The sequence below is a fragment of the Podarcis tiliguerta genome (assembly GCF_965153285.1).
Source record: "Podarcis tiliguerta genome assembly, chromosome: 5".
NCBI lineage: Eukaryota > Metazoa > Chordata > Lepidosauria > Squamata > Lacertidae > Podarcis > Podarcis tiliguerta.
This window is the reverse complement of record NC_139538.1, coordinates 74,030,485-74,056,930: the sequence shown is the minus strand read 5'-3', so window position 1 is coordinate 74,056,930 and position 26,446 is coordinate 74,030,485. Positions and strand designations below refer to the sequence as shown.

Here is a 26,446-nt window from a genome sequence, read left to right as displayed (position 1 = left end):
ATTTTCTTAAAAATCAAATACAATTAGAGTGGGGCTCTTGCATTTCAGCTGTTTAACATTAGCCTCTGTCTGTTGCCTTTTTAAAAAAGAACCACCTTGACCAGGGCAAAAATTTCTTTGAAATATAGCAATTTGGGATGTTTCAGGGAGAAATCACAGGTAGGCAAAGGAGTTCACACTCTAGACCTCTCTTCTACCCTGTAAAACTGTCTGTTCCCAAGGGTCCTCTGGAACAGAGATGCAACCATCTGTCATTGAATATATCCACAGTGTAACATGTAGTTTGGGGTCTTAGAAGGAAATGCATAAGTAGGTGAAGCCTGATAGAGATTCAAGCAATAGAATGATTTGTCAATCTGCTTGGAACCTGAGTGCAACTTTTTCATTGTGTATGTAGCTGTCTGCCTTGTCACATTTTGGTTTTGAGAAAACCATACAGAATTAGGCTCCTGCTGTTGGGGGGAAATTGGTGCCTTCTGGGATCTGAAGCTCCTGAAATGAAAACCTGCTACGTGAAAGCAAAATGAATTAATCATTAATTAGTGGGAAAGGTGTGAGAGGATGGAGTCTGTGGTTTAGTTGTCGTGTAAGGAAGTGTATCTCAAGAAAGGCCGTGCCAGAAAACAAAAGACTCAGCAGTTAATTGAACTTGTGCCGATGGGTTTTTGAATGAGGACGTTGTGAGGAGGAGGAGCTGGGAGACTGATGGGAGGGGAGGAGAGGAAGATAAATTAAGGTCCTGAATTCAAGTAAAGTTTAAGGGTGAATTGAGGCAAAGCCAAATGCCTTTTTTTCACTGAAAATTTTCATGGTTCTCTTTATTTTCACTGCGATTGTTGTTCCCACCCCTTTATTCTCCAAAGTGCCTATATCTCCATCTGCTCTTCCACCCAGCCCCAGTAAAGGAAAATAAAATGGCTATGTGCTGTGTTGGTGTTGACCTTTAAAGCCCTAAATGGCCTCGGGCCAGTATACCTGAAGAAGTGTCTCTACCCCCATCATTCTGCCCGGACACTGAGGTCCAGCGCTGAGGGCCTTCTGGCGGTTCCCTCACTGAGAGAAGCTAAGCTACAGGGAACCAGGCAGAGGGCCTTCTCGGTAGTGGTGCCCACTCTGCGGAACGCCCTCCCATCAGAGGTCAAAGAGATAAACAGCTACCAGACTTTTAGAAGACATCTGAAGGCAGCCCTCTTCAGGGAAGTTTTTAATGTGTGACATTCTAATGTATTTTTAATATTTGTTGGAAGCTGTCCAGAGTGGCTGGGGTACAAATAATAAATTACTATTACTATTCAGGTGCGACTCAAATTAGGCAGGACACAATCCACTTGTAGGTTCCAACCAACCAGTTGAGAACAATGCTTTATAATACGTCTTGGTTAGGTTCTAAAGTCAGCAGGTAAGCTGAAAATCATGTATAGTCAAAATTATCTTCAATTGCCCCCAAAGTGCACTCTTGAACTTTGGGCTCAGGGTAGTCTTCCAGTTCACTCACTCTTCCTCATCTGGCTGGGGGCACTGCTACATGGTGACAGTGCCCCCCTCAGTCCCTGTGCCTTCTTGGGGCCAGTGAACAGGAACTGCATGGATCGATGAAGGGAGAGAAGGGCTTTCCTGCCTTCTCCTCTGGCTGCTGGAGCTCTGGTACATGTTGGCTACTAGCTAGCTGTCATGGGGCAAGGAGAACTGTTATGTACTGAGTTGAATAGGATCCAAAATGCAGCAGTCTGATTGGTCCTAGAATAATAGTATTCAGAATGCAGCAGTCTGATTGGTCCTAGAACAATAGGATCCAGAATGCAGCAGTCTGATTGGTCCACAGGAGCCACCCAATCCAGCTCCAGGTAGAAGGGAATCCGCTACCTGATTGGCCTACAGGAGAATCCCGGAATTAGCCAATTACGTGGGGCCCATTGTGTACATAATGTATATAAAGCAGACATTCTGGGGGAACTTCCATTCCTTATCACCACTATGAGCTGAATAAAGAGCATGAAATCCACTCTCTACTCTGAGTATAGTTCAAGAACCTTGGGTTCTCCTTCTCCATCTCTTTGCTGCCTCTCCACAGGCAAGTGACCAGCAGAACGAACCTTCCAAAAGGGGGAAGAATCCAGGAAAGGATTAAAAAAAAAAAAAAGTAGGAGGAAGAAGGTAGGCAGATAGAGGCAACGTCAAGCAGGTCCCGTTGAGGCAGAATGAAGAGGCTGGAATGGATCCTTCAACTGGCAAATGAGATCAGAGGGCAGGGCGACTGGTTCCACCGCCCTGAGTGCCAGGCCTAGGGGGCACTGCAGGGTGTCACATGTATGATGTAGTGAATTCAGCAGAATGGAAGGCAAGAGGTGGGGGGGGCACCAAATTTTGGTCTAACACAGGGTACCATTGAAATCTGAAAGACCAAAGTCCACCCCAATGGGATCCTATAAGAGGGAAGTAGGAACAAGGGAAGCAAAAGGGTTCCTTGACACTTTTGTGGGAGCTGCAGCCAAATGCGTATAGTTGAATTTATATAAATTAAATGTGTGTATGATGCAGCTCCGTTGTACACATTTCTACTAGTTTCGATTCACAACATTGTGCTTTCTTTTCATTTTTCAAGCAAGCCTTATCAGTTGTTTCTCAAGGTATTCAGAACGGAGGCAAAACTGCCATCTCACACACATGCCGTATTTTACAAGAAACATTCTGTTTCCAGTGATAACATTTATCATTGGATATTCATTTGTGTCATTTCAAACACTTTTTTTTTTAAAAAAGCTTCATTTTCTTTAAATATCATCTGTTTCTTAGAATCAGCCTTACTGTTTCCCTTAGCACTTTCCCAAGCAGATTGCAGAAATCACTTCTGGTAGTGTTTGTGATTTCGCTTGGTTGTGGTTGAAGTCTTGCTTTTTGATGCTTTTCATTCCTGTTACTATTTTAAACAAAATCTTGCCATTGGTGAAGCAGCTGGTTTTAAAAACAAGACATAATGTTTGGGCCATATGCCACGTAAAACTGGATATAATTCTTTTCAGAAACTTGAAGATAATACAATACAGTGGTACCTCGGGTTACATACGCTTCAGGTTACGTACGCTTCAGGTTACAGACTCCGCTAACCCAGAAATATTACCTCGGGTTAAGAACTTTGCTTCAAGATGAGAACAGAAATCGTGCTCCAGCAGCGCGGCAGCAGCAGGAGGTCCCATTAGCTAAAGTGGTGCTTCAGGTTAAGAACAGTTTCAGGTTAAGAACGGACCTCCAGAACGAATTAAGTACTTAACCCGAGGTACCACTGTAGAGCCATTATTATCACTGTATTTGCCTGGATATTTTTTCTTAAGACCTACTGTGACCTCTGATCAAATGGATTATATAGTGCTTTAAAAACATCAAGTTCCTACTTACTCAGAAAGAAATGCATGAATCTGCCAATTTCAGTCCCCCCCCCAATCTTAAATTCAGTTCTCCAAATTTCCAGCAGAGTATGTGCAATTCACCAGCATTTCCTCTAGCATACACATTTTTGTATACAATTTTGCCTAATACACACATTTCTGCAAAGCAATCTCCCCATATCTAATGCATTTCTGCATGTTATTTTCACTCATGTATACACCCTCAACACATATCTTACTACATAGCATTTCCATTGTTGTACCGGAGAGCTGCGTTGAAAAATTTAGAAAGCAACTAATTTTAAAGGTTGGCCATGTTTCAGTTTGCATTCCCCCCTCCCCCCCGAATAACGTTTTGTATTTTTGTACTTCTGAGCAATGCTAGCTCTATCATACTAGTTTGATTGCCGGGGATGAACATTCATTTTAAGTGTGGTGAAGCTGGTATGATTGAGGCCTTGTTAGCTGATATTTGCTACTTGAAGCCCTTTTTACTGGTGCTGACGGGGATTGAATCTGAGACATTTTCTGCATATCAAGCATGTGCTGTGTCACTGACCTATGGGTCCAGTGGCTTCAATATCCCTCTGCATTTTTCAGTTGTGTTTAACTAGGAGCTTGTAGTTCATAATAAGGTGATGATATAGCAGTCTCTCTCCCCTCCCTCCCCCCCCCCTCTCTCTCTGTGTGTATGTGTGTGTGCATGCTTTAGTGATGACAGTTCATGTTAGGTATTTTGGTTCTGATTTGCATCTGTATTTTTCTGCTGGTACCCAAATTATATTAATCATGACCATGTGGTGTAGGGTTCCAAAAGATGTACCACATTCCATGCTCAGTTATGATAAGCATAAGAAGGGAGTTATTATGAGAGGGCCACTTTCTGGAGATGATGAAGAAGAAGAGTTTGGATTTGATATCCTGCCTTTCACTCCCCTTCAGGAGTCTCAAAGCGGCTAACAATCTCCTTTCCCTTCCTCCCCCACAACAAACACTCTGTGAGGTGAGTGGGGCTGAGAGACTTCAAAGAAGTGTGACTGGCCCAAGGTCACCCAGCAGCTGCATGTGGAGGAGCAGAGACGTGAACCCTGTTCCCCAGATTACGTGACTACCGCTCTTAACCACTACACCACACTGGCTCTCTCCACACTGATTGAGACAAGGGGTTAAACTTCCAACCATCTTCCCAAAGTGCTGCCAGGGAGTCCCATTACACAATCACCACTTCTTCCAAGCATACCTTGTGCCTGCCAGCTGAGGGAGACACTGATACTGTTCAAAGTGTTAGATTTGACGCTGAGGTCTAGTTATCGCCACCTAGTCTTTGTACATACTAGCAGATCTCTTTTGTTATTGAATTCTTTGGAGATATGATCCTCCCACGGCAATGCTAACAAGATTAGCTTATTTCAATAATTAAGTGCTTCCTTTTACTGCTCTGTGAACTGTGACACTCCCTAGATAGTTGAAAATCTACTGAGATCGTAAATGAAAATCATGATATACCAGAAGGGGGATGGTGGTATGAAATGGGGGGGGGGGAGACTTATAACAGAAAGTGTTTCCCAATTTGGCTGTGTGATTGCAAAATAAACTCCACAATTTTTTAGAAAATGCTCATAAAAGTTCTGCCATAATAAAGCGGTGAATGGTTATGGGAAAGCCTTCATTTTCAGTATAAAATCAGTTGCAGGCCTCAAAGCTCCTTCCCAAGATGTGTAATCCCAGGGTTACATTTTTCAAGATGCTACACAGGGGATCTTGTATTAGAATTTCCCATGGGTTTTGTTTAACTAATTAGAAGCCCAGCTGGGAAAGAAGCACTAAGGTGTTTAATCTTTCCTCCTGTGTCCTTTCCCAAATCTGCAATCCTCTTCCAAAGCTGATATTAGCTTAGGAAGCGGGTGGGGTTGGGTGCAGGAATGTAACTGGCAGCTCATAGAGCTATTTAGTTTCAGGAAAAGGGAGTGGGAGCAATATGTTAAGATTGTCTTCCATAAACACAGTTTTAACAGAGAGTTCGTAAGTGACTGTGGAGGCCAGTTCTGGATCCACATGTCCTTCCACAGTGGGGACATTGGTTTCCCGGTGGGAGTTGATCACGGTGAGGGTTTGCCAAACGTGTCTTCCTCTTTAGCACATTTCTCCCTTTCGTCCTGAGCTTGAGCATCTTCAAAGTCCATGACACCTTTGGAAAAGGCTGTTCTCCAATTGGAGCGCTCGCAGGCCAGTGTTTCCCAGTTGCTGGTGTTTATACTACATTTTTTTTAGATTTGCCTTGGGAGAATCTTTAAACCTCTTCTGTTGACCACCAGCATTACGCTTTCCATTTTAAAGTTCGGAATAAAGTATCTACCTTGGAAGTTGATAATCAGGCATCCACACAACATGACCAGTCCAACGAAGTTGATGTTGAAGAACCATTGCTTTGACACTGATGATCTTTGCTCCTTCCAGTACACTGGTATTAGTTTGCCTGTCTTCCCAAGTGATGTGTAAAAATTTTCGGAGACACCATTGATGGAATCTTTCAAGAGTTGGAGATGGTGTTTATGTTAAACACTATCTCCCAGTGTGCCATTTCCCCATTATTTAATTCCGACTAGAGCTGCTAAGTGGCCAAACATAAGCCATAGAAGAGGCTATTCAAGGATGTACTGCATAATGCCTCCTTTTTTGGTTCTTGGTGAAACTCAGTTAAAGTTATATGGGGGGGGGGAAGCTTCATAAGAGTGAAGGGCTTGAGAACTGATGTCAAACTGGAATTTCACAGCATTTGTGTGATGATTTATGTAGTGGGATATAATATTTACTGGGGTGTCCTGAACAGTTTCTGCTTAACCATTTTGTAACTAATTTAGCACTGATTTAGGACTGAACTAGAAGTGACACTGGATGCGGGTGGCGCTGTGGGTTAAACTACAGAGCCTAGGACTTGCCCATCAGAAGGTCGCGGTTCGAATCCCCGTGATAAGCAGAAGCACAACCATTTTCTTCTGCTCATTAGTCAAGAGATTGGAAGAAGGCATGAAAGTTTATTCAATGAATGAATTGCTTAATCCTGACTAATCTAATGGTGACTTTCTTAATGTGAATGATGTAAAATGGATCGTACAATAACTGACAACTTTAAATATTCCAGTTTACCTTCCCCAAAGGTAAAAGGACGCGGGTGGTGCTGTGGGTTAAACCACAAAGCCTAGGATTTGCCCATCAGAAGGTCAGCGGTTCAAATCCCCGCCACGGGGTGAGCTCCCGTTGCTCGGTCCCTGCTCCTGCCAACCTAGCAGTTCGAAAGCATGTCAAAGTGCAAGAAGATAAATAGGTACTGCTCCGGCGGAAGGTAAACAGTGTTTACGTGTGCTGCTCTGGTTCGCCAGAAGCGGCTTAGTCATGCTGGCCACATGACCCGGAAGCTGTACACCGGCTCCCTCAACCAGTAAAGCAAGATGAGCGCCACAACCCCAGAGTCGGCCACGACTGGACCTAATGATCAGGGGTCCCTTTACCTTTACCTTAGAAGTGACACTAATAGCCACTGGTGGGAGCTTCTCTTACAAACTGCAATGTGAAGAGCTGGAGGCAACATGCCATGGTGGTGCAGGGAGCACCCCCTCACATTCACAGCAGTCTCATAAAGGATGACTGGTGGGAGCCGGGGAGTGAGATAGGAGAAGCCAAAAAGTGGCAAAACTTTGGTGACAAATACTGGGCCTTTGGAACAGGGATGAACAGCAAGGAAGGGAGAACGTCTACCAACAACAAAGACAATGGAGCTGAGTACTGAATGAGAATGGAATAAAAGGGAGACAGAGAGAAAGTTGGCAGTGATAGAGACCTGGCAGGGAAAGAAATAGATGGGAGGGAGAGGTTTGAACTTACAACCTCAATGGTGAGGCAGAGATACCATAGAAAAATTACAAGGACAGCATATTACAAAAAGGAACCTGTGATGGGAAGAGTCATTTCCTCCCTGGGGAGTTGAGAACTCACTGGGAAGAACCCAGGGGTAAATAACCATGCTAGGACTCTGAAGGGGACCCTACAGGCTGTTATTGGGAATGAGAAATCTGCCAGGCACTTTCAGAGAGGCAATTTCTGGCAACCTTGTGGCAGGGATGGGAAGAATTAAGCTTCACATCCCATGACTGTGAGGCTCCCCAGGCTTCTATTTACATAACAAAAAATGTGCATGTTAATCACACTCACACAATGTGTGCAACCAGGTAAAAAAATGTGTAGATTAGTGAGGAACAGATTGGAAGTACCCTCAACACAGTGTGCACATGCCTTTTCCACTTCAGGGACAAGTTCAAAAACAAGCAGGCCTTCTAGTTTGCGGTTGTGGGAGGCACAGAAAAGCTGGTTTTGGAAGGCACAGAAAAATAGCTCTCATATATCTACCCTTCAGAAAATAGAAAGCCTTCCTGCCTGGCTGAAGCATAGAGATACCAGGATTCAAACTGAAATAATGTAAATCTGACCTGCATATTGTGAAGCCTGCAGAAAACCACACTTAAGAAAACTACATCTCTTTCAGACCAGGCCATTCTGTCAGTCAGAGCATCAGCAGAAAGAGAATCACCAGATTGCCTAGGAAATTGGGTGACTTCCCTCTCCTGCAGCCATCACAATGCTGTGTGATTCTCTCACTCACTTCCAGCCAGTACAGTGGTACCTCAGGTTAAGAATGTTCTGGAGGTCCATTCTTAACCTGAAACTGTTCTTAACCTGAGGTACCACTTTAGCTAATGAGGCCTCCCACTGCCGCTGCACCGCCACCGCACAATTTCTGTTCTCATGCTGAAGCAAAGTTCTTAACCCGAAGCACTATTTCTGGGTTAGTGGAGTCTGTAACCTGAAGCGTCTATAACCTGAAGCGTCTGCACCCCAAGGTACCACTGTACTGTATTATGAGTTGCAACATAGCATAGGCTAAAAAAGAAGCACTTTCTTTCTTTGGCTCAATGGGTAGACTCTGCCCTTCTTCAAAGCCCCTTTCAGGTATTAACAAATGAGGCTGCAAAGGAAGGTGTGGAGCTTTGGCTCAATCCTACTTTTCAAGGTGTTGAAGGTGAATCTACATCCCCTCCAGTGCAGTTAAAAGGCTATGTCTGTCTTCATCATAAGTCATATAATATGCACTTGTGGTTCGAGGACCCGACCCCCGCACCGTGGAAATGAATACACAAGGACACGTATTTATGGTTTATGGGCATGGAAAGGCCACAACTTTATTGGTTACAGCAGTGAAAAGGTATTGGCTTAGGCATTGGATGTCCACCACAGGGGTTGAATCACCAGAGGGCGGAGCCTGTTGATGATAATACAACTATAGGCTCTCCCCTGACGTCACCGGGGGTCGTGCCATGGCCTCCCGCCAAGCAGGCATCGGACGGAATACACGACCGCCGGATTCCTTTAACGGAATACCCAAAATTGAAGGCTTAGGCGATGGCCAGACCTAGCCTTCCAACACACCATACTGCAATAATCCAATGCCTGCTGGTGGGCGGGCGCCAGCCAGGTAAGCAAGGTAAGCAGGGGGCGGAGGCCCCCTGCTAGGGGCGGAGCTCGGGCTCCCGCCCACAACCACTCCCCTCCCCTTCAGGGAGGAGAGTCTTTCTGAATCAAGACCCAGTGTTGCGGTATTGGTGGAGCACTGATTTGACTTCTCAGAAGAGACACCTTCAAAAATCTTCTGTTTCTATGTAAAGTTCTGCTGTCAGTGGAGTTCTGTTCCCAATGCACTTTTAAGGAGTTACCAAACTCCTTCCCTCCCCAGTTCTTGTAATCTGTAGTCTGACACCTGATGCATTCATTTATTTTTATAATTATTGTTGCACTCACTATTATAATTGTTGGTATCAGACTTTGGGAGCTGACACTTTTTTTCTTGCAAATGTTTTTGATTTCAGCAGCTCTGCTACAGGTTGGAATGTGAGTCAGAATTTTCCCCCTTTTTTAGTACAGCAAGTCAGGTTTCTGATGTACTTAATGGCATTTTACCTCAAAACGCCACATGATTATAGGATTCATCACTCTTTTAAGATCAGCGTGCTTTTCACATGCATCCTTCTGACAGTTACTTTAAATTATTAGAATCAAAACTAATGAAACCTGAAGCTGATGTTACAGAGAACTTTATGTGCATTAGAGGGATATATCCTGTCCTAGTTTAATCTTCTTTCTGTATAATTTGGTGGTGTGTTTTGCTTTGGGGAAAGGGAGTTTATGACACACATTAAGATGCCAATGTGCATGTAGTTCTTGACAGATTGATATATCTGGGTCTATATTTCTAGAAAGACAGAGGAGCTACTGCTAATAATGTGTCTTAAAAATGTAACAGAAAAATAAAATTATAAATATGTATAAACAGAGATGCACAATTTTGCACAATACCAGCTACAGTTTTGGAGCACTTGGAATTATTGTTAGAACTATAAACCAATTAATCATCTTCCTTCTATAAATATGTTTGAAGACTGTTTTTATTGAATCTGTATAATCCTAGGCAAAGTTCAGATAAAAAGATATACTTTAATGCCAAATTCAGTCAGAAACAATATTCAATAATCTGATGATTAATTAATATAAAATTGCTCTCAGTTAAATAAATGGGTGTGTCACTAAAACATACAAGCAATCACAAAAGAACTTTCTTCAATATCTCAAAATTTAATAAGCAAGTTTTGTTTATTAACTGTTTATTAAACAGTTTGGAAGGAAAGGACAGCTTTAATACTTCCTATTTTATATAGACCAATCTCAAAATAGCCTAAAAAAATTAAACAAATGTGCCTTTCAATCTCAGCCCCAGCCAGCTAAAGCTTAATTGATTTTTCTACTGATTAAAACGAGTAAAGGTTTTAATAATAACCATGGGAACTTGTGAAAGTTTACCAAATAAGTTGGTAAGGACAGAAAACATAGGCTGCCTATCTGTAATGTATGATTATTGCTGAATATTCTTATCCGTCAGAGGCTTAATTATGGCTGTTCCTCATGCCTACAGGTGAAGCCATGTTGTTGTTGTTTTGTTTCTGTGCAGTGCAGTGTTACACGTGTAAATTGCTTTGCAGACTGAGCACATGTACAACTGTCCACATGTTTTCTTATTTCAACTCACATGTATGAGTTGTGTAAAATGTTGTTCAGGTATTATTAGTATGCTATCACAAATGTACTTCTCTGATAAATGTGGGTATTTTCAATGCTGCTTTCTAATAAGGTTGCTTATCTAATTGTGTTTTGAAAATATTGGCATGTAAAATAATGTAAGTTCTTGCCATAGTGGTTGATCAGATTCTGACTCACAAATCGTACTTCTCATGCAGACGATCCATATGTGCTCTTAATACTCAACAATTTTAACGTGCAAAAGTGCTCCCCCCCCCCGCTTTTGTCCTGAGAATGTCAACTACCATCATTGCCATGAAGTGTACACATATTAACAGACTTGGAAGAGTAGTTGGAGAGACGCTGAACTCTTTAGTGATGCAGTAATGGGCCTTGTGCCATATATGTGTTTCCCTAGTTAAATTTCCTAACCAGGCACCTGCTGTTCACATACATATATTTTCTCAGTAAGGAAGTCCATTTAAATGCTTTGCCAGGTAAATGAAAGATCCATTTTCAGTAACGTTGAAAGGGAAAAACATCAGGTATTAGCAATAACGTGTATATTTGTGGGTGGTGGGAAGAGAAAAAAATGAAGATGAAAAGATAATTTGATGGGACTCGCTTGCAGGTTGGGGTAGCTGTCCCATCAGATTGTTTGAACTTTAAAGCAATTTGCAAAATATGTGATCTTTCCAGAGATTGTCTCTTATGCGAACCCTACTGAAATGAAGAGGAGCTGTGACAGTCAGTATCTGTATGCTTCAGCAGATTCTTGTTCTGTTCAATCAGAGGTGCTATTTCATTGCATCAGCATCATGTGGCTTTAAGCACAATGTCTATTGCATCCATCAGAATTCTGAAACATTTCATTTCAAAGTAGATTCATCTTTAACGTGGCTGTGAAGAAAAGCTTAGTATAGTCATTTCAATGTATGCTAATGAGACTGGAAAGGGCCTAGAGCCCGAATTTTTCAGTTGATTAGAGTGTGATGCTGATAACACCAAGGTTGCAGGTTCGATCCCTGTATGGGGCAGCTGCATATTCCTGCATTGCAAGGCGTTGAACTAGATGATCCTCAGGGTCCCTTCCAACTCTACAATTCTATGATTGACTTCAGTGTTGATACACTAGTGAGCTGTTCAGTTGTCTCTTTCTCTCTCTTTGGACTGAATGTCACATTTTTTTTTAATTAATCAGACACTTTTATACCAACACGTCCTCTGGGTGGTTCTAGTCTTAGAACATCCCTACCCATACTTACCCATTCATGTCCTGTGTGCTGCTTTATTTCGTCCTATGGCACTATTTTGGCAACACTCCCACTGGTGCTAAATAATAATGGATAGTGTCCAAAGAATTTTGTAAGGGTATCTGTCAGGGACTGTGCTGAGGAGGGCTGCACCGAGGAGGAATGGTGGGAGCCACCCCCTCCCCCTGCTCCTGCATCTTCCCAGGAGCAGGTGGACAGTATAGATTTGGAACAGTGGTTTGCAGAGGGGCATCATTCAGAAGGCAGAAGCTGGGAAATTTTGGGAGGAGAACAGCTAGGAGAAGAAACACTGGAAGAGAGAAGGTTAACAGATTCACAGTCTCTGGACAGCATTCCTCCACCCAGCCAAAGGTTGAGAAGAACTCAGAAAGTCTCAGAACAGAAAGCACAAAGGATACAAACTCAGATTACAAGACGTAGGAGTGACGTAGATTAATAGGGATGGAGGGGGTGTAAGCCTTAATTGGGAGCACCGCCATTCTGGGTTGACACTTTATTTTGTCCTTTACTGTGTTTATTAAAGAAACTAACTGGTAAGAATTCCTATCGTTTGATCTGCTCATTTAGGGGGGAGGAAGCCAATTCCCCAAAGCCTGACAGTATAATAAATAAGTAATAGAGAACATTATAGATCAGAAGCTAGAGCATTGAAAAAACAAAGGAGATTGACTTTGTTATGGCTACATTCCGTGTAAGAAATAACCTATAGGCATCCTGGAATTTGGGAACTGATAATCCAGTCTGTGAAAGGAATAGATGTTTCTTGCTCACTGTTACCTCCCAACATTCTCTTTAGTCTGCTTGCAATGTTGCTATTAGTGCTGAACTGAAATTTCCCAAAGGGCAGTTTTTTGAGAAAAGGGAGTTTTCGTCTAGAAAAGGGAACTTCACATAATATTCTCTGAAGATTTCCTACCTACCTTTCTGTATTGGTAGCAGAGGCGGCTGTTTCCCCTCCACATGTCCCCAAACAATTCTAGATCCAGGGCACGGCACGGAATGGGAAATATTGGCCAGGATTCCAATGCTGCTGTTCTCAAATGCAAAGAATGAAACCAAAACACCTTAAGGAGAAAGGAAGACACTGTTTGTCATTGCTAATGGTGAGTCTCTTCCATGAGAATCTGTTGGAGAATTTCTCTACCCAATGGAGAAATTAGGTGTGATGGTTTCCTTCATTTCTCTGCCCACTTATACAGTAGGTAACGTTGAGAGGTCATTTGGAATGAGGTCTAGTTGCCATCCAGAAGCAAAACATTTGAAAGCTTCTTTGTATAGATGCATCTGACATTGGTTTCTGTCTGTGTCTAGCTCTGCCATTTAAAAGCCTACTGACTCCACCACCCTGTTTTTCTCACCCTCTTTGCTTGCCTGGAATAAATGTAATGGTCCCAAAACTACTGTAGTAATTAATAAGCAGCCCCTGCTACAACTATAAAATTGCATAACAAGCTTCCAGACAGTTTCCCTCTAAAATCTACTCTGAATTAGCATGTAGCAGGAATGTAGTTCATTATTGATTCCCTGTAGCACCTTGGCTGTAGCAAATGATTGATTGCTTTAGAGAGGCTTAAAACAGTTTTAATAAACAGGTTTACTAATCAGTAACCAAAGAAGAAAAAGGCTTTTCAGATCCTGTATCATGGAGATTAATAGTCAATGTCAAATCAAAATAGTGCATTAAACAACAGTATGATTGTTACAGAAACACCACCCTTTGCATCCATATTATGACACAATCAGCAAATGTGGATATTCTCCTGTGCCACCTTCTGTGACATGACATGATTTTATGAACACTAAGCTAATTGCAACAGTAGTGTAGAATATTCTAGTTTATTTTATGCACTTTATATTTTAAATTAATTAGTTTATAATGTGAGGATTTTTATTTTTAACTCCGATGCGATAAATATGGGGTCGAGGCAGTTGCTTGCCCAAGGATGTCAAAGGAGCTCAAAAGCAATACCCACCACAGTATATATTATTATGTCTTAAATTTCTATAGACATGCATAGGATGGTGCTGACGACAGGATTCTCTTTGTGTCCATAGTGTTTGGGAGCATCCCAGTCTGCTTCAGGTGCACTCTGTGTCATTCAGATTTGATTTGTTATTGAGGTTTAGATCTCATCTGTTAATTCCGAAACTCTGTCTTGTCCCGACTCACTATAATGCGGAACTTGAAAATAGCTATAAGATAGGGTTGTTTTTTACATAAGTGGATGGAATCCAGGCACCTGGATACAAACAGTTTTTAAAGTGCTTGTGCAGAAATGAAGGAGCCATTTATTGGCTCTGATTTCCACCATCAACCTACAGTTTCCAGAATCCCTGGCAGTTTCCCTAGAACTAGGCACATTTTCCACAATGAAGGGAAATCTCTGGAAAATCTCAAGTAGGTAACAGCCTATATTTGCCAGGTTATATCAACAAAATGTTTACTACCAGTTCTAGTAACAGCAGCATTTAGATTTTATGTAATAGCACTGAAATGCATTTTGAGCAAAGGCTACACTCTACTCACAATACAATAAAGTAGAAATGAAATATTTGTTGTTAGAAATGTAAGTTATGATTCATTTTCAGGCACTGTGCATAAAAGTAGTTACCTTTTTGGCAATTGAGACTGGGTAGCATCTCCTGTCCCCACGTGGCCTAAATAGCAACCAGGGAGATCATACAGTGGGCAGGAAGTGTCATTTATAAAGCACAGTGAAGACAGGCTGAGCAGAAGGAAGACAAATAAATTAGCAGAGCCTTTTTAATTCTAAAAGTCTTACAATTGTAATAATTGCTTTGATTAAAGAAAACAAACCCATCACCTACTCCTTCCCTAATGCTACCATAATAATAATTACTGCCATGCCTCCTTTGCTGACAGGTCTAATATTAGAGTTTCCCTTCATTGTTTGTTTGTTTCTTAGAAAATGTGGCTTGTAATAAGATGTTTGGCCTCTGCCGGTTATATGAGATTAGGAAAGCATTATTGACTGTCCATCCACAAGAAAACTGATAGGACGCTCATGCCTGCAAGGCAAACTTATACTCCTTTAAACTAAATGATTAGCCTTGTCATATTTCTGCTGGCATTTTGGATTATACTGTCAAATGCTTTCGAAGTCTTTCCACATTCAACACACTTTAATTAATTGAAAGAGAAAGGAGGAGGGAGGGGGGAGAAGCAAGTAACCTGTTTTTCCTTTTATTTGCCTGCAAGCATGAGGCATTTTTAGCAGTTTGCGGAATTGCAAACAGCCAATAAATATTTCATATCAGAACTTATTTATAAGAACCATTGTTTCTCTCTCTGCAGGCAAGTTTTTCTCCTATTTATTTTTCGGTTATTTCATGTTTATTGGGTTTCTTATGTTAATACACAGCAAAGCTCTCGGTTGGTTTCTGAGTTTGTTTGTTTTTACTAAACAGTACAACTTGGCTGTTATAGGTTTCGCTTACAGAAACCCAATTTATCGGCTGCATGCTATTAAAACAGTCACAAGACTTTTGCTGGGTGCCGTTCTAAGAAGAAAGGGCTTTATCAGTCTGTGCATGTGCAGATAATTTAAAAGTGACTTCATTGAAGGCAGTTGGGGCGCGGGGGGGGGGGGGTGGAAGTAACATCAGTCTCAAGGTGCTGCATTATCTGCAGGGATATCGTCAGTCTTCAATTTCACCCAATCTCAGATCCTGTCACAAACTAAACCGGAAAACCTCTGACCTATGGCTGGAATCTATGAGTTACTTGGGGCTGTGCATGCTCAGATCTGGAGCCCTATTTAGACACAGAAAGGAATAAGCACGTGTAACATCACAGTTCCCGTGAATGGCAGGCAATATAAGGCCTTTGATATGGCCCTGCCTGATGTGGCCCTGATATGAAAATTCATCCTTCTGAAGTTGCTTGGTTAACAGAGCTATATCTTCAACTACAGCTGCCATAGACAAGTTGCAAAGAAGGACAGGACTCCTGTATGAAGGCATGCCATTTTAAAGGGGGGGGGGGGACTTAATCACTGCAAATTTCTTCAGTGAGGGGTCTTAAAAATACATTTTTCCATGTGAGGAATACAAATCTGCTATTATTTTTTGTGATTCGACAATTGTTAAGTCTATGTTTGATGAAGAAGAATATAAACTGATTTTGGAAAACCAAAGAATTATAATTTTACCTTCTGAAAATGTCAGGTAATGCTAAATGGCAGCAGCGGCAACAACAACAACTGCAGCAGCTGAGCAGGAAGTACTCGGCAACCATTTTAATTATTTCTATACAATTTTACACACATTTTACTTACCAAGCAATAGTAAATTATATTAATTTAACCCAAAAGTCTTTTCAATTCCTAAATCATGTTACAACATTTTAGCACCCCTTATGTTTGGAATTTGAAAGTTGAAAAGTTCAATACAGATTTCTCCTGTACTTTAATGAAGTAGTAGTTGCTGCTGATCACACCCCTGACCTTGCCAGGTTCCAGGCAGAAAGAAAGAGTCAGATTTTCTGCCAATCTGTAACAGGCGCCAACTGTTCCAATGGCAGACTTTTGAAAATAAGAAATGGCAACCATAGCCCTTCCTTTAGCAGCTAAAGTTTTAACTTCCCCAGTGAAAGCAAAGCAAATATTAAAAGAAATATAAGAACCTACCTATCCAATCAGTTCTCCAGGATGAGAAAAATTTCAGGAGCCAAGCACTAGAAGAACTTAGAATTCAGGGAGGTTAATAATAATAACAACCATTAATGAATCTCTGTGCAACCTCTTTCATTTGTCGCCCATACAGAATTAATTTGAAAATGAATGCGTGTATGTGCTTGTGAATGGGGCCATGGTTCTTTACCTATAGGCCACTGAGCTTCCCCTCTCAGTCCTCATATACACAGTGGCGTAGCGTGGGGGGTGCAGGGGGGGCCGGGCGCAACATCGGGGGGGGGCGCTCGCACTCGCAGCTCTCTGCCCCTACCTGGCTCACTCACTCTCTCTCACTGCAGTGCTGGCTGTGCGAATCCAATCCGAGCCGCCGGGTCGCCGCCCACTGTGGAGGGGAGGGTGCCAGGCGTGCGGTGCGGTGCGGAGAGAGAGCGAGGGACTATCTGGGGGAGGGACAGTGCAGCGGGGGGGTGCAAATTACTTGCCTTGCCCCGGGTGCTGACAACCCACGCTACGCCACTGCATATACATGTTTTTGAAAACCCAGTTACTTACATTTTAAGAACATACAAAATACATCTGAGGTATTTACCTGAATGATACAATTTACAGTAAGTGCCAGTCAATAAGGATTTCAATTGCTGTTTTTCAATGCACATTTACCGGAGGAGGCTTTTGGAACAGAACTGATCTGGTACAAAGTTTTCTGCTTACACATGCTACATTACTGTGTTGCTATAAGTTTTGTAGCCAGCTTGCAATGAGGCTTTGTCTCCTTGACGTGCTAAAGCAGAATCTTGAGAAGCAAACCCCAAAACAAAATCTCTTCACACAGAAAACTGTATGTCAGGGAAAACATTTAAAATTTAGGATTCTGTCTGACGGGCTACTCCTATAGGTGTCAGAATCCACTTGAAAACTGAGATCAAGAACAGTGGCCCAAGAAGATCTTCCAGCTGGTTCGACAATGAGTGCAAGCTAGCTAAAAGCTTTTCTTTTTTAAATATGATGTTTTTCCACAAATGAGGATTCCATCATGTAAGCCTATACCCGCAGATGGTATAGAATTGAGACACAGATTTACCACCTCAGGGAAGACTAGATCGGAATTGTAAGAATTAAGCAGTATACTTGACCAATGCTTTCTCACCTGCCAAATTTGGGGTCCCCCTCCTTTTTAAACTGGCTAAATGGAAATGTATGCAAAAAATATTGGTATTTTACTTTTATGCAGTAAATAGGAGACTTTTTTGTTCCCAAAGGCATTGTACTGAAGAGGGACAGAAAATTCAGGCATTAAAGAATCAGCTTTGCATGACTCTCCAAAAATCAATAAAGATTTCCCCCCAGCATCAGAAATGAAAGTCATTAAGGATGCTTATTAAATTCCTGCTTCAGTTCAGGTGGCCGAGTGTGGCATAGGTAACTCATTACCCCAGAAGGATTCTAATTCAGAAGCATTTTACCAGCGAGCTACAAAGCAAGTCTATATTAGTGTGCATTAGGGATTTTAGTTATTATGAATTACATTCTTTGAAAATCTCATTTAGAACCAGGAACTGAAATGCTGTTGGAAGACTCGGAGGATTAATTCTTCCTGAACAATAGACTGTCACTGATCACTCTGTAAAGTAATTACGCCAAATTTAATTATTGTACAAGCTCATTGTCAGATAGGTGGAGTGTGCCCAAAAGAGAGTTTGAAAAGGTGCCACAAAAATGTATGCGCTGGTTTTGGGAGCAAAGGGGGGAAATTACACATGTTTTAATTTAGCACGGCCTAGTACTGGGCTTTTCTAATTAATGCATTGGGTTAGTGGAAGGAAGGGGCTAGTTTGCACATTTTTTTAGTATCAGCAATGTGACAAAACCAAATATAGAACCGGAAAGTTGGAATGGATTGGAGGGGACATGCAGTGTAACCTCCCCATGGGAGAAATTACAATTAATGGGAGTGCATTAAACCTGGTTGAATCATGCCCAGTAATTTTTGCAAAACAGAAAGCACATTTTACCATTGGTAATAGATACCTGTTTAGTTTTAATTTTCTAAATGTGTCTGCCTTGAATCTCTGCCATTATGTGCACTGGAACTCTTCTGTCTCTGATACTTTTTCTGCTTGCTGTGTACTTTATGCTTATCACAAAATGCCATCTGGATTAATAAAATTGGTTGCGCAGAGAAATAATTTCTGTCTGTTAGTCAAATTTGAATATTGAACTCGTAGCCTTTTTTAAAGAGTAGCTGACATTTTTTCTAATTAATAATGCCAGAATACTAAATATGCCTTGAGAAAAGACACCACAAGCCAAAGAATGAAATATTTACATGTGACTTTGTGATACAATGTAGGGTATCCCCACGCCTCTTTTAGAAGGATAAGCGGATAAGCTCAGTAAGCCAATATTGCAAATAATAATGAGTCTGCTGTATAAATAGTTCTGGAAACAGGAAGTTCTGTGTTTTTAAGAGCTAATGATAATTGAGTAGGATGACGGTATGTTTTGCTTCCAGAAAACACACACTCACTCTCTCTCTCTCACACACACACACACAGGAATAGAAAAGGGAGGAATACACTTTGGGAAACAGATCCTTAGTTGTTTCCCTAGTAAATTAGAACCATTAAACTGCAACCTTATGGAGATAAGCATGCATACCTTCTTAATATTGCCAAGTAAGTCTAATTTGTTTCACAGAGAACTAATTATCTGCTGGATAAAAAAGACAATTCCCTTGCACAATTCCCTATCTTGAACAAAAACAGTTTGTTTGTTTTTTGAAATCTCTGGAAGAGCAGTAAGCTGAGCTGTAAAGCTAGAAATCTGCAGTTCAACTGTTACCTCTGCTGCAGTCATACTTGGTGGTCATAAGCAAGCCACTCCCTTTCAGCCTCAGTCCACCACCTTGCTATCTGGAAATAATGGTCCTGACCTTCCTTACAGAAAATAATATATTAAAACACTAAGTGTTACACAAATATGTTCTTCCATTCATGGTAAGCCCCCTTGTGTGCGCCAATGGATCTTTGATTCTTTTCTGGATGATTCCCATTTAATACACTGTTTTGGCGGACTCCCATCCCTTCAGAGCAGATTTTCTGGGAGTGTTGGAAAAATAGCACAATGACAAAAATATCCCTTTGTGCTACCTGCATCTTTTGTGGTAGCTGAGAGGACTCCTTCTGTTGTGGTGGTGGTGGTGAGAAAACAATATTATAAAGAAGCATTTTCACCCCCATCAAATCAGAAAGCTAGAACAGAAGGGACACTTTACAAGCGGGGGAAAATCCCATTACTTGAAGGATCACCTTTTACTGTATGAACTTCCCCAAGCTATATGGTCTTCAGTAGAGGCCCTTCTCCTGTTTCCAAGCAATAACAGAAAATCATTTGATGGGCATATGAGAATTGGCTTGTTCAGTGGCTGCACCTAGGTTTTGCAGTTGCAATAGTAAGGAAGCCTGTTCGGACTCTGGCTCCCCTTCTACTGGATTTTAATCAGCTGCCGAATACCTTGTTTATTATTGTTGTTGTTGTTATTATTAGTTCGGCACCTGGTGCAGAAAGTTAAGAGTACAGAACTATTTTATTAAGGCAGTTCCAGGTGAATCCTTAGGTTTTCCATCTCTTTTCTCTTCAGTACCAAACTTCAAAATGTTGCTTAAATTTGAGAGAATTTTAAGAGCAGTTTCTGGTTCACTGTATGGAGCTGCTGACAAGGAAATGTATGAGAAAAACCTGGGTATATAAGAATCGAGTACTAGCAAATATTTGTTTGTACATTGTTAGTGTTCCAGCTATTCTTTTACGATTACGCCATTTATGGACTTCCGCTTGAGGCGCCACAGAAGATGGTTGAAAATTCCATCGCTCCGGCTCTCATGGGGTAATTAGAGGCTGAGATGGGAGTAATCAGCCTCCCAAAATCTTCCCGGGGGGTACGGGAAGACACAGTCTCATCCGTGGATGCCCAACAAAAAAGCCCCAAATTCGGAAGGAAGGAGGAGCTCGGGGCACTGGATGGAAAGCCCCTGAGAGAGTCTGGCTCTCCTGGATGCTGTCTCCATGAGCGAATCAAGTTCCATTTCTTAAGACGAAAAATTGGATTTAAGTTTTGGACATGCTTCGAGCGAGGAGGGAGGAATTACTCTGCTAATTAACCCAGCCATTGAGGTGCCAAAAAAGACTGAGTGGAAGAAGGATTAACATCTAAGGTGGTATGTTGGAATGGAACGAAAGTGGGGGGGAGCCTCTCTTATTATTGCACTTTGCTTTATTATATTATTTGGCAAACAACAACAACAACAGAAGAACCGTTTACATTATGTATAACAAGCGAGATTAGAAAGTTTTGTATTTGGTGATATAATATGGCTCTAAAACTATAAAATGTGTGGAAATAATACTACTATATAATTAAGGCTTATGAGCTTTGACTTGCTTGGAAGAGGATAAAAGATTCTCCAATTTGTTGACATCAGACAGAAGCAGGATCTCATTAGCCGCTGGAGAGACGGTAAAAAAACCTTGGAGGGTTTCCTGGAATCTATGTGGAAGCTGTGTCGCACTTTTAATTTGGAAATCCGCCATGATCGGAAGTCAAGACCCGGCTGCAGAATTACAAATAGTCATAGGGGGAGGTGAGCCTTTAATATGTCATTATATTTTTGTTTCCAGTTTGATTCGGTAAATCTCCCCTGGGAAGGCTAATGTTTGATGCAACCAGTCTGGGAAAATTACTGAGCATATGCTGCCAGTAGTGAAAAGACTTTTGGATTGAAGTGGCAGAAACACCAGCATGCGAGGAGATGCTGCGAACTTATAGAGGGGAATTATAGACATAAAATCCACACAGAAACACATCATTGTGGGAACAGCTCAGAAGCTGTGAAAGAGTGAAGGTCAACAACAGAAAAAATTAGAGGAAACATCGGAAATGACTATGAAAAACAGTAGAAGTATGAGATGATTAGAGCCCTCCGAACTTGAAGCATGGGAAGTCCTATTAAAAATTTATAATTTTGCAGAATATTCGGACTATTTGATATGTATATGTATAATTTGGAATATTTAATGTGATTTGATTGGATTGTTAAAGTGGAAAATTTAATAAAAATGAATTAAAAAAAATACAATTATGCCAGTTATGAATTTTCCCTACGTACTTTTTGTAAAAAGTCCCAAACAGTAGTTGATATTTAGCAGAACAGACTCATTGTGCAGAACCAATCCTTTCTTCATATCACTTTCAACTTATATACCTTTTATTTTCCTTCAAGTTACTAGTGATCGCCTAATTTTCTTGTGGGACTGGATTGACTGTATGAATTGCGTTTCTCAGACCAAACCATTTGCAAACTGTTCACTCACCTAACCAGGCAAGGGTACCCATGCTGAAGACTTGTGAGCATTCAATATACACTTATCTTCTATTTGCTGAGTATGGTTTTGCCTTAACATGTAATTTAGACCTTTCAATTGATATAGAGAATCCACATTCATAGGACGGTGATTTGGCTGGGAAAAGCCATAGCATTGATTCATGGCATTATATTTTCCAGTGTGATAAAGGGGCTATGTGATGCTTGATGCACACCAACCATTTTACAGCTATATACTTCTGTTCATTTCCCAGTTGGCTGCTTTGTTATAACTTTGACAGGGGCCATAAGTGTTTGTCAGTTTCTAGCCTGCAACACTGGCATATTCTATCCTCCCCACAGACGATCACTGGACTGAATCCCAGCATCAGTCTTCTTTTCTTTAACCTTAGTATGTAACCAATATGAAATGTATATTGTATACGTCCTTTCTGGCTATGTAAAATGAGTTTTTCCTCTTGAAGGCATTTTGTTTATCTAATGCCTGAAGAGCTTTCAGTGGACGCCAAGGACTAAAATATTCTTGCTCGGTAGTTTTCGATGGTTGCTGGCTATTAAGTACCCATGGTTTGTCTCTGCAGTGGAGGAGGGAGGAGAGAAACATTTTTGGAGTTTGAGCAAAATCCACAGAAATAGAAATCTGACTTTTTTTGGCTAGCTGAGAGTTCTAAGCACCTGCTCTTTGGAAAACTGGTGGTTCTCTGCAGATCAGCATTGCCTATCTGTGTGCTAGCTTACCTCTTTTCTTCAACCTGTTTATTTGAAATTGAACACACCACACACACACACACACACACAAAAACACCCCCCATATTTTTCCGTCTATAAGACGTCCTCATGTATAAGACACCCCCTATTTGGGGGGACTCAGATTTAAGAAAATATGGGAGATGGATAAGACACCCCCCTTATTTTTTACTTTATTTTTTAGGGGGGAAACCTAGTCTTATACACAGAAAAATACGGTATATATGTGTCTTCAGCACACTCAACTCACAAGAAAACTGACCCTGTAAATACTGTTTCCTGGAACTTTGTGGGAAGCCCCGGAACAGTATTTTTATTAGACAAATGGCCCGTCCCCCCATATGTTTCCAATATTTTAGGCTTTTGAAGTGATGCATTTTAGATTTTGGTGCTTGGTCAAATGTCCCACTCCTCCTCTGGTGAAGCTGCAAGGAGTACGCCTTTGCTTCTGGTTTGGTTTTGTTTTTTAAAAAATAACTATAGTTTACCATATTGTTCAAACACGGGCAAACTTTGGTTAGCCTGAACTATAGCTTGGGGTGGGGGGCGGGTGCATATATGTGTACAGAGGATACAGGAATGCATTGTGCTGGTGCCTGCACAATATGGCCCCTCTTCACTTACATCTCTCATAATGACTGGCATTTTGTTAATAATGCACCATCTTCTCAATTCTGTGCCCTATGGGAAATAAGCACAAACTTTTATGACGCTATAAATGACTGCCGCTACCATATGTGTATCTCAGAATGGATTGCCGTTCTTTGTTGCTGTTGCATTTACTTATTGTGAATGCTTCTCACTCAAGTTTAAGCTTACATTTTAAGAACTGCCAATGTCCTCCTCTAATTCCTTCTTCGTTTGCCTTCATCAGTGTTTTGTGGTCATTCTTCCTTTAAAGATTGGCATTAATTGGAGCAATTTATCTCGCCACAGGTGGACACGGTGTATTTATAACCCTCAATGTCTCATTATAACAACCTGTGCTTATAACAACCTCTTTTGGTTGACTGCTGTTTCCAATCAGTATGTATTTGATGTCAGCCAATACATTTGTTCAAGCTTCTGTGACCTCCCTAGACATCACTGATGTAACCCAGGGAAAATATTAACTGTTTTGAAATGTTATAATGGTTGTTGGTTCCTAATAGCAATATATAATGAAAGCCTGCACAGTTTGTGATGCACTGAGCTGGTTTCATCCTAGTCATATGTGGTGGTCCACCAGGAACTTTATAAAATGGGATTTATTTATTTATTTTGCCGCTTGCCTGGGATTGGGGAGTAAAGGGGGCATGTTTGTCAAATGCATGCTTGCTTGCCTTGATGGCTGCAAGCTGTACAGGTCTGATCTAAGTTAATGTTTTAACATCATCAATGCTCATTGTAGGCAAGAAAGAGCATCATAATTGAAATCTAGTTGCACAGAACTAGAGAAAGTTTCCTTTAGCTGCCAGTGTTTGGAAATTCAGTACAAAACAGGTAGGTTTGAAAATAAAACCAGGTTTTTTTTTGGGGGGGGGGAATAACTACAGAATGAAATTGTGGGCAGGATTTGAAATCTGGGCAACAGGAAGAAATGATAATGTAAGAAATAGAGGAATTAGATGACACGTGTGATATAATTGTGGAATATGAATTATGCAGTATATAAAAGGGATGACAGTAGAAAACAGCATGGAAGGGGAGGTGATTATAAGAGAAATGTATGTTTGAAGTTTGAAATTAATTGGTTAAAGTAATGAAAACTTAATAAAAATCTTAATAACAAAAAGAAAACCATTTTTTTTTTTAAAAAGCATTATCTATTTAAATGTTTGTATCCAGCCAAACACACATTCCAGAATCTGTGGCCGCAATGCCTCCAAAATTCAGCAAAGTTCAGTCCCATCGATTTGAGTTGGGCGCATTGAATCCCTTGCGACTTCAGGCATTCTTCACTGTGGCTGGATCTTACATTGCATTATTGGCAATGTTTAAGACTTCATTTTGCCAGCATGTATTCACATAAAGACTTACAGGTCCTTTCTTAACTGATTATCAGCTGACCTTCTGGAAAGCATGTTCCCATTATGAGGGGAAAAAACACTTCCCAGGAGGACGTTGCAAAGTAGTTTATCTGAACTAGCAGTTTAGTAGTTTTTGCAAGCTTATGCAAAGGGTGTGAGGTAGGAGGAGCTGCCTGGTTGGTTGCTGCTACTCAGTGGAACATGCAAGAGGAAGGTTCAGGCAGGAATAGCACTGGTGTATGGCTTCCACATGCCCTGTGTCTGTCTTGGCTGCTTCCATGATGCTCCGGTGGGGAATTAATGACTGCTTTAGCTTGATCTGTTGTTTTTAGCTGCCTCCATCTCTGTTTATTTTCATTTAAGGTTTGATGAGCTTCTTCTATGGGTATGCATAAATTCCATTTATCAACTGGTTATCAGCACTGAAGAAAGGAGTGCAATACATCTTTAATCACAAACAAACAAACAAATTTCAAGTTCAGCACCTTGTGGCTTTTGTTTAGGCTCATTGAGGCATTGGTTGCAGGGAGAAGAATATTAGCACCCTGAGCCTTTGAAATGGCACAAGTCGCCTTAGCTTTGTGCGGAGTCATGATCTCATTGCTCTGGGCCATTGTTGTTGTTGTTTTCATCCAGCCAAAAATGTTTAATTATTTAATCAAGTTGATGAATCAATTGATGTGGCTGCCCTATGAATCAGCAGTCTTAAAAAGATTAATCTTTTAGGAAGAATCTATTGAGCGGGATTGAGTTGATGGTGGCAAGGCTAAGATAGATAACCCTGGCTGCAACCGTGGTCCAGTTACATAAATTGTAAAAACAAAACAAAAACCAGTGTTGGTTTTGTGTGTTTGCTTGTGTATGGGTATTGGCCCAGTAACAACAAACCATGAGGGAAGAGTATCAGTTTTGAGGTTCATTTATCCACCTCATTCTTGTCACCCAAGGAGTGGAGGTTCAAAAGTTTCTGCTACTGGTTTGCTCTTGCTGCAATTTCCTCTTTTGACTAAACTTGGGAAGTTGCTTTATATAAACTACAGTTGCTTAACTAGCTAGGATATTGAACTAGGATCGTGGTTCATTTATGTCATTTATGTCTGGTGTTATCTACCAGTAAGAAATATTTTAAGTAGCCTTTATTTGGATTATTTATTCATTTATTTACTGCCTTTTTAAACCGCAACTTCACCACATGGTGCCAGGGCAAGGTATGTACATAAAGCAATATATAAACCAGCAAAGTAAATGGATGTTCCTGCAATGTTTCTGTGTTTTAAAAGTATATTATATAGCACATAGACACAATATGTGGGCCACATGTGGCCCCCACAGGCCTTTGCTGTGGCTCCCCTCACATTTCCCATGCCTCCCTGTCACCAATTGGCATTTGTGCTCCCCTCAGTGTGGGCCGAGACAGCTATTCATTTGTTCTCCTTTCCCAACACATTTGAATGCAACGCAAGTGATTCCCAAGAAAGAGAAGAACGCATTTCACTGAATTTGGTCTAGGTTAATGATGTATCTTACAGAATGTGACTGCACATAACTTTTTAGAATTTCACCTCCTCTACAATAAAGAATCATAAACTCAGCAGAATAGATTCCTTTTTCTCTCGTAGCAGGAAGCACTATCCATTTTTATGGTATCTCTCTAGCACTGCATTGCATAAATTGTGACCCGTGAAGATTAACAGAGCCTGCCAATCATATCTGGTGGCCTTCCAGATCCTTAAAACCTCATCTCCTCATCCCAGGTTTTGCAGTTCCAGGCTGGCAGCAAAAAAAACCAGTAATCTAATGGGCTACCAATAAATGGCTTGTGCCCTAACTTCATCTTGGTGGATAGTACTGTGTAAGCTTTTATAGAAAATGTGA

The 26,446-nt window shown here is 41.1% G+C and overlaps 1 protein-coding gene across 6 annotated transcripts in view; it reads left to right on the top strand.

Annotated features, from left to right (window-relative positions):
• GRID1 (glutamate ionotropic receptor delta type subunit 1) overlaps nt 1-26,446 on the top strand; it is a 696,635-nt gene that overhangs the window by 573,758 nt on the left and 96,431 nt on the right. The window lies entirely within an intron of this gene.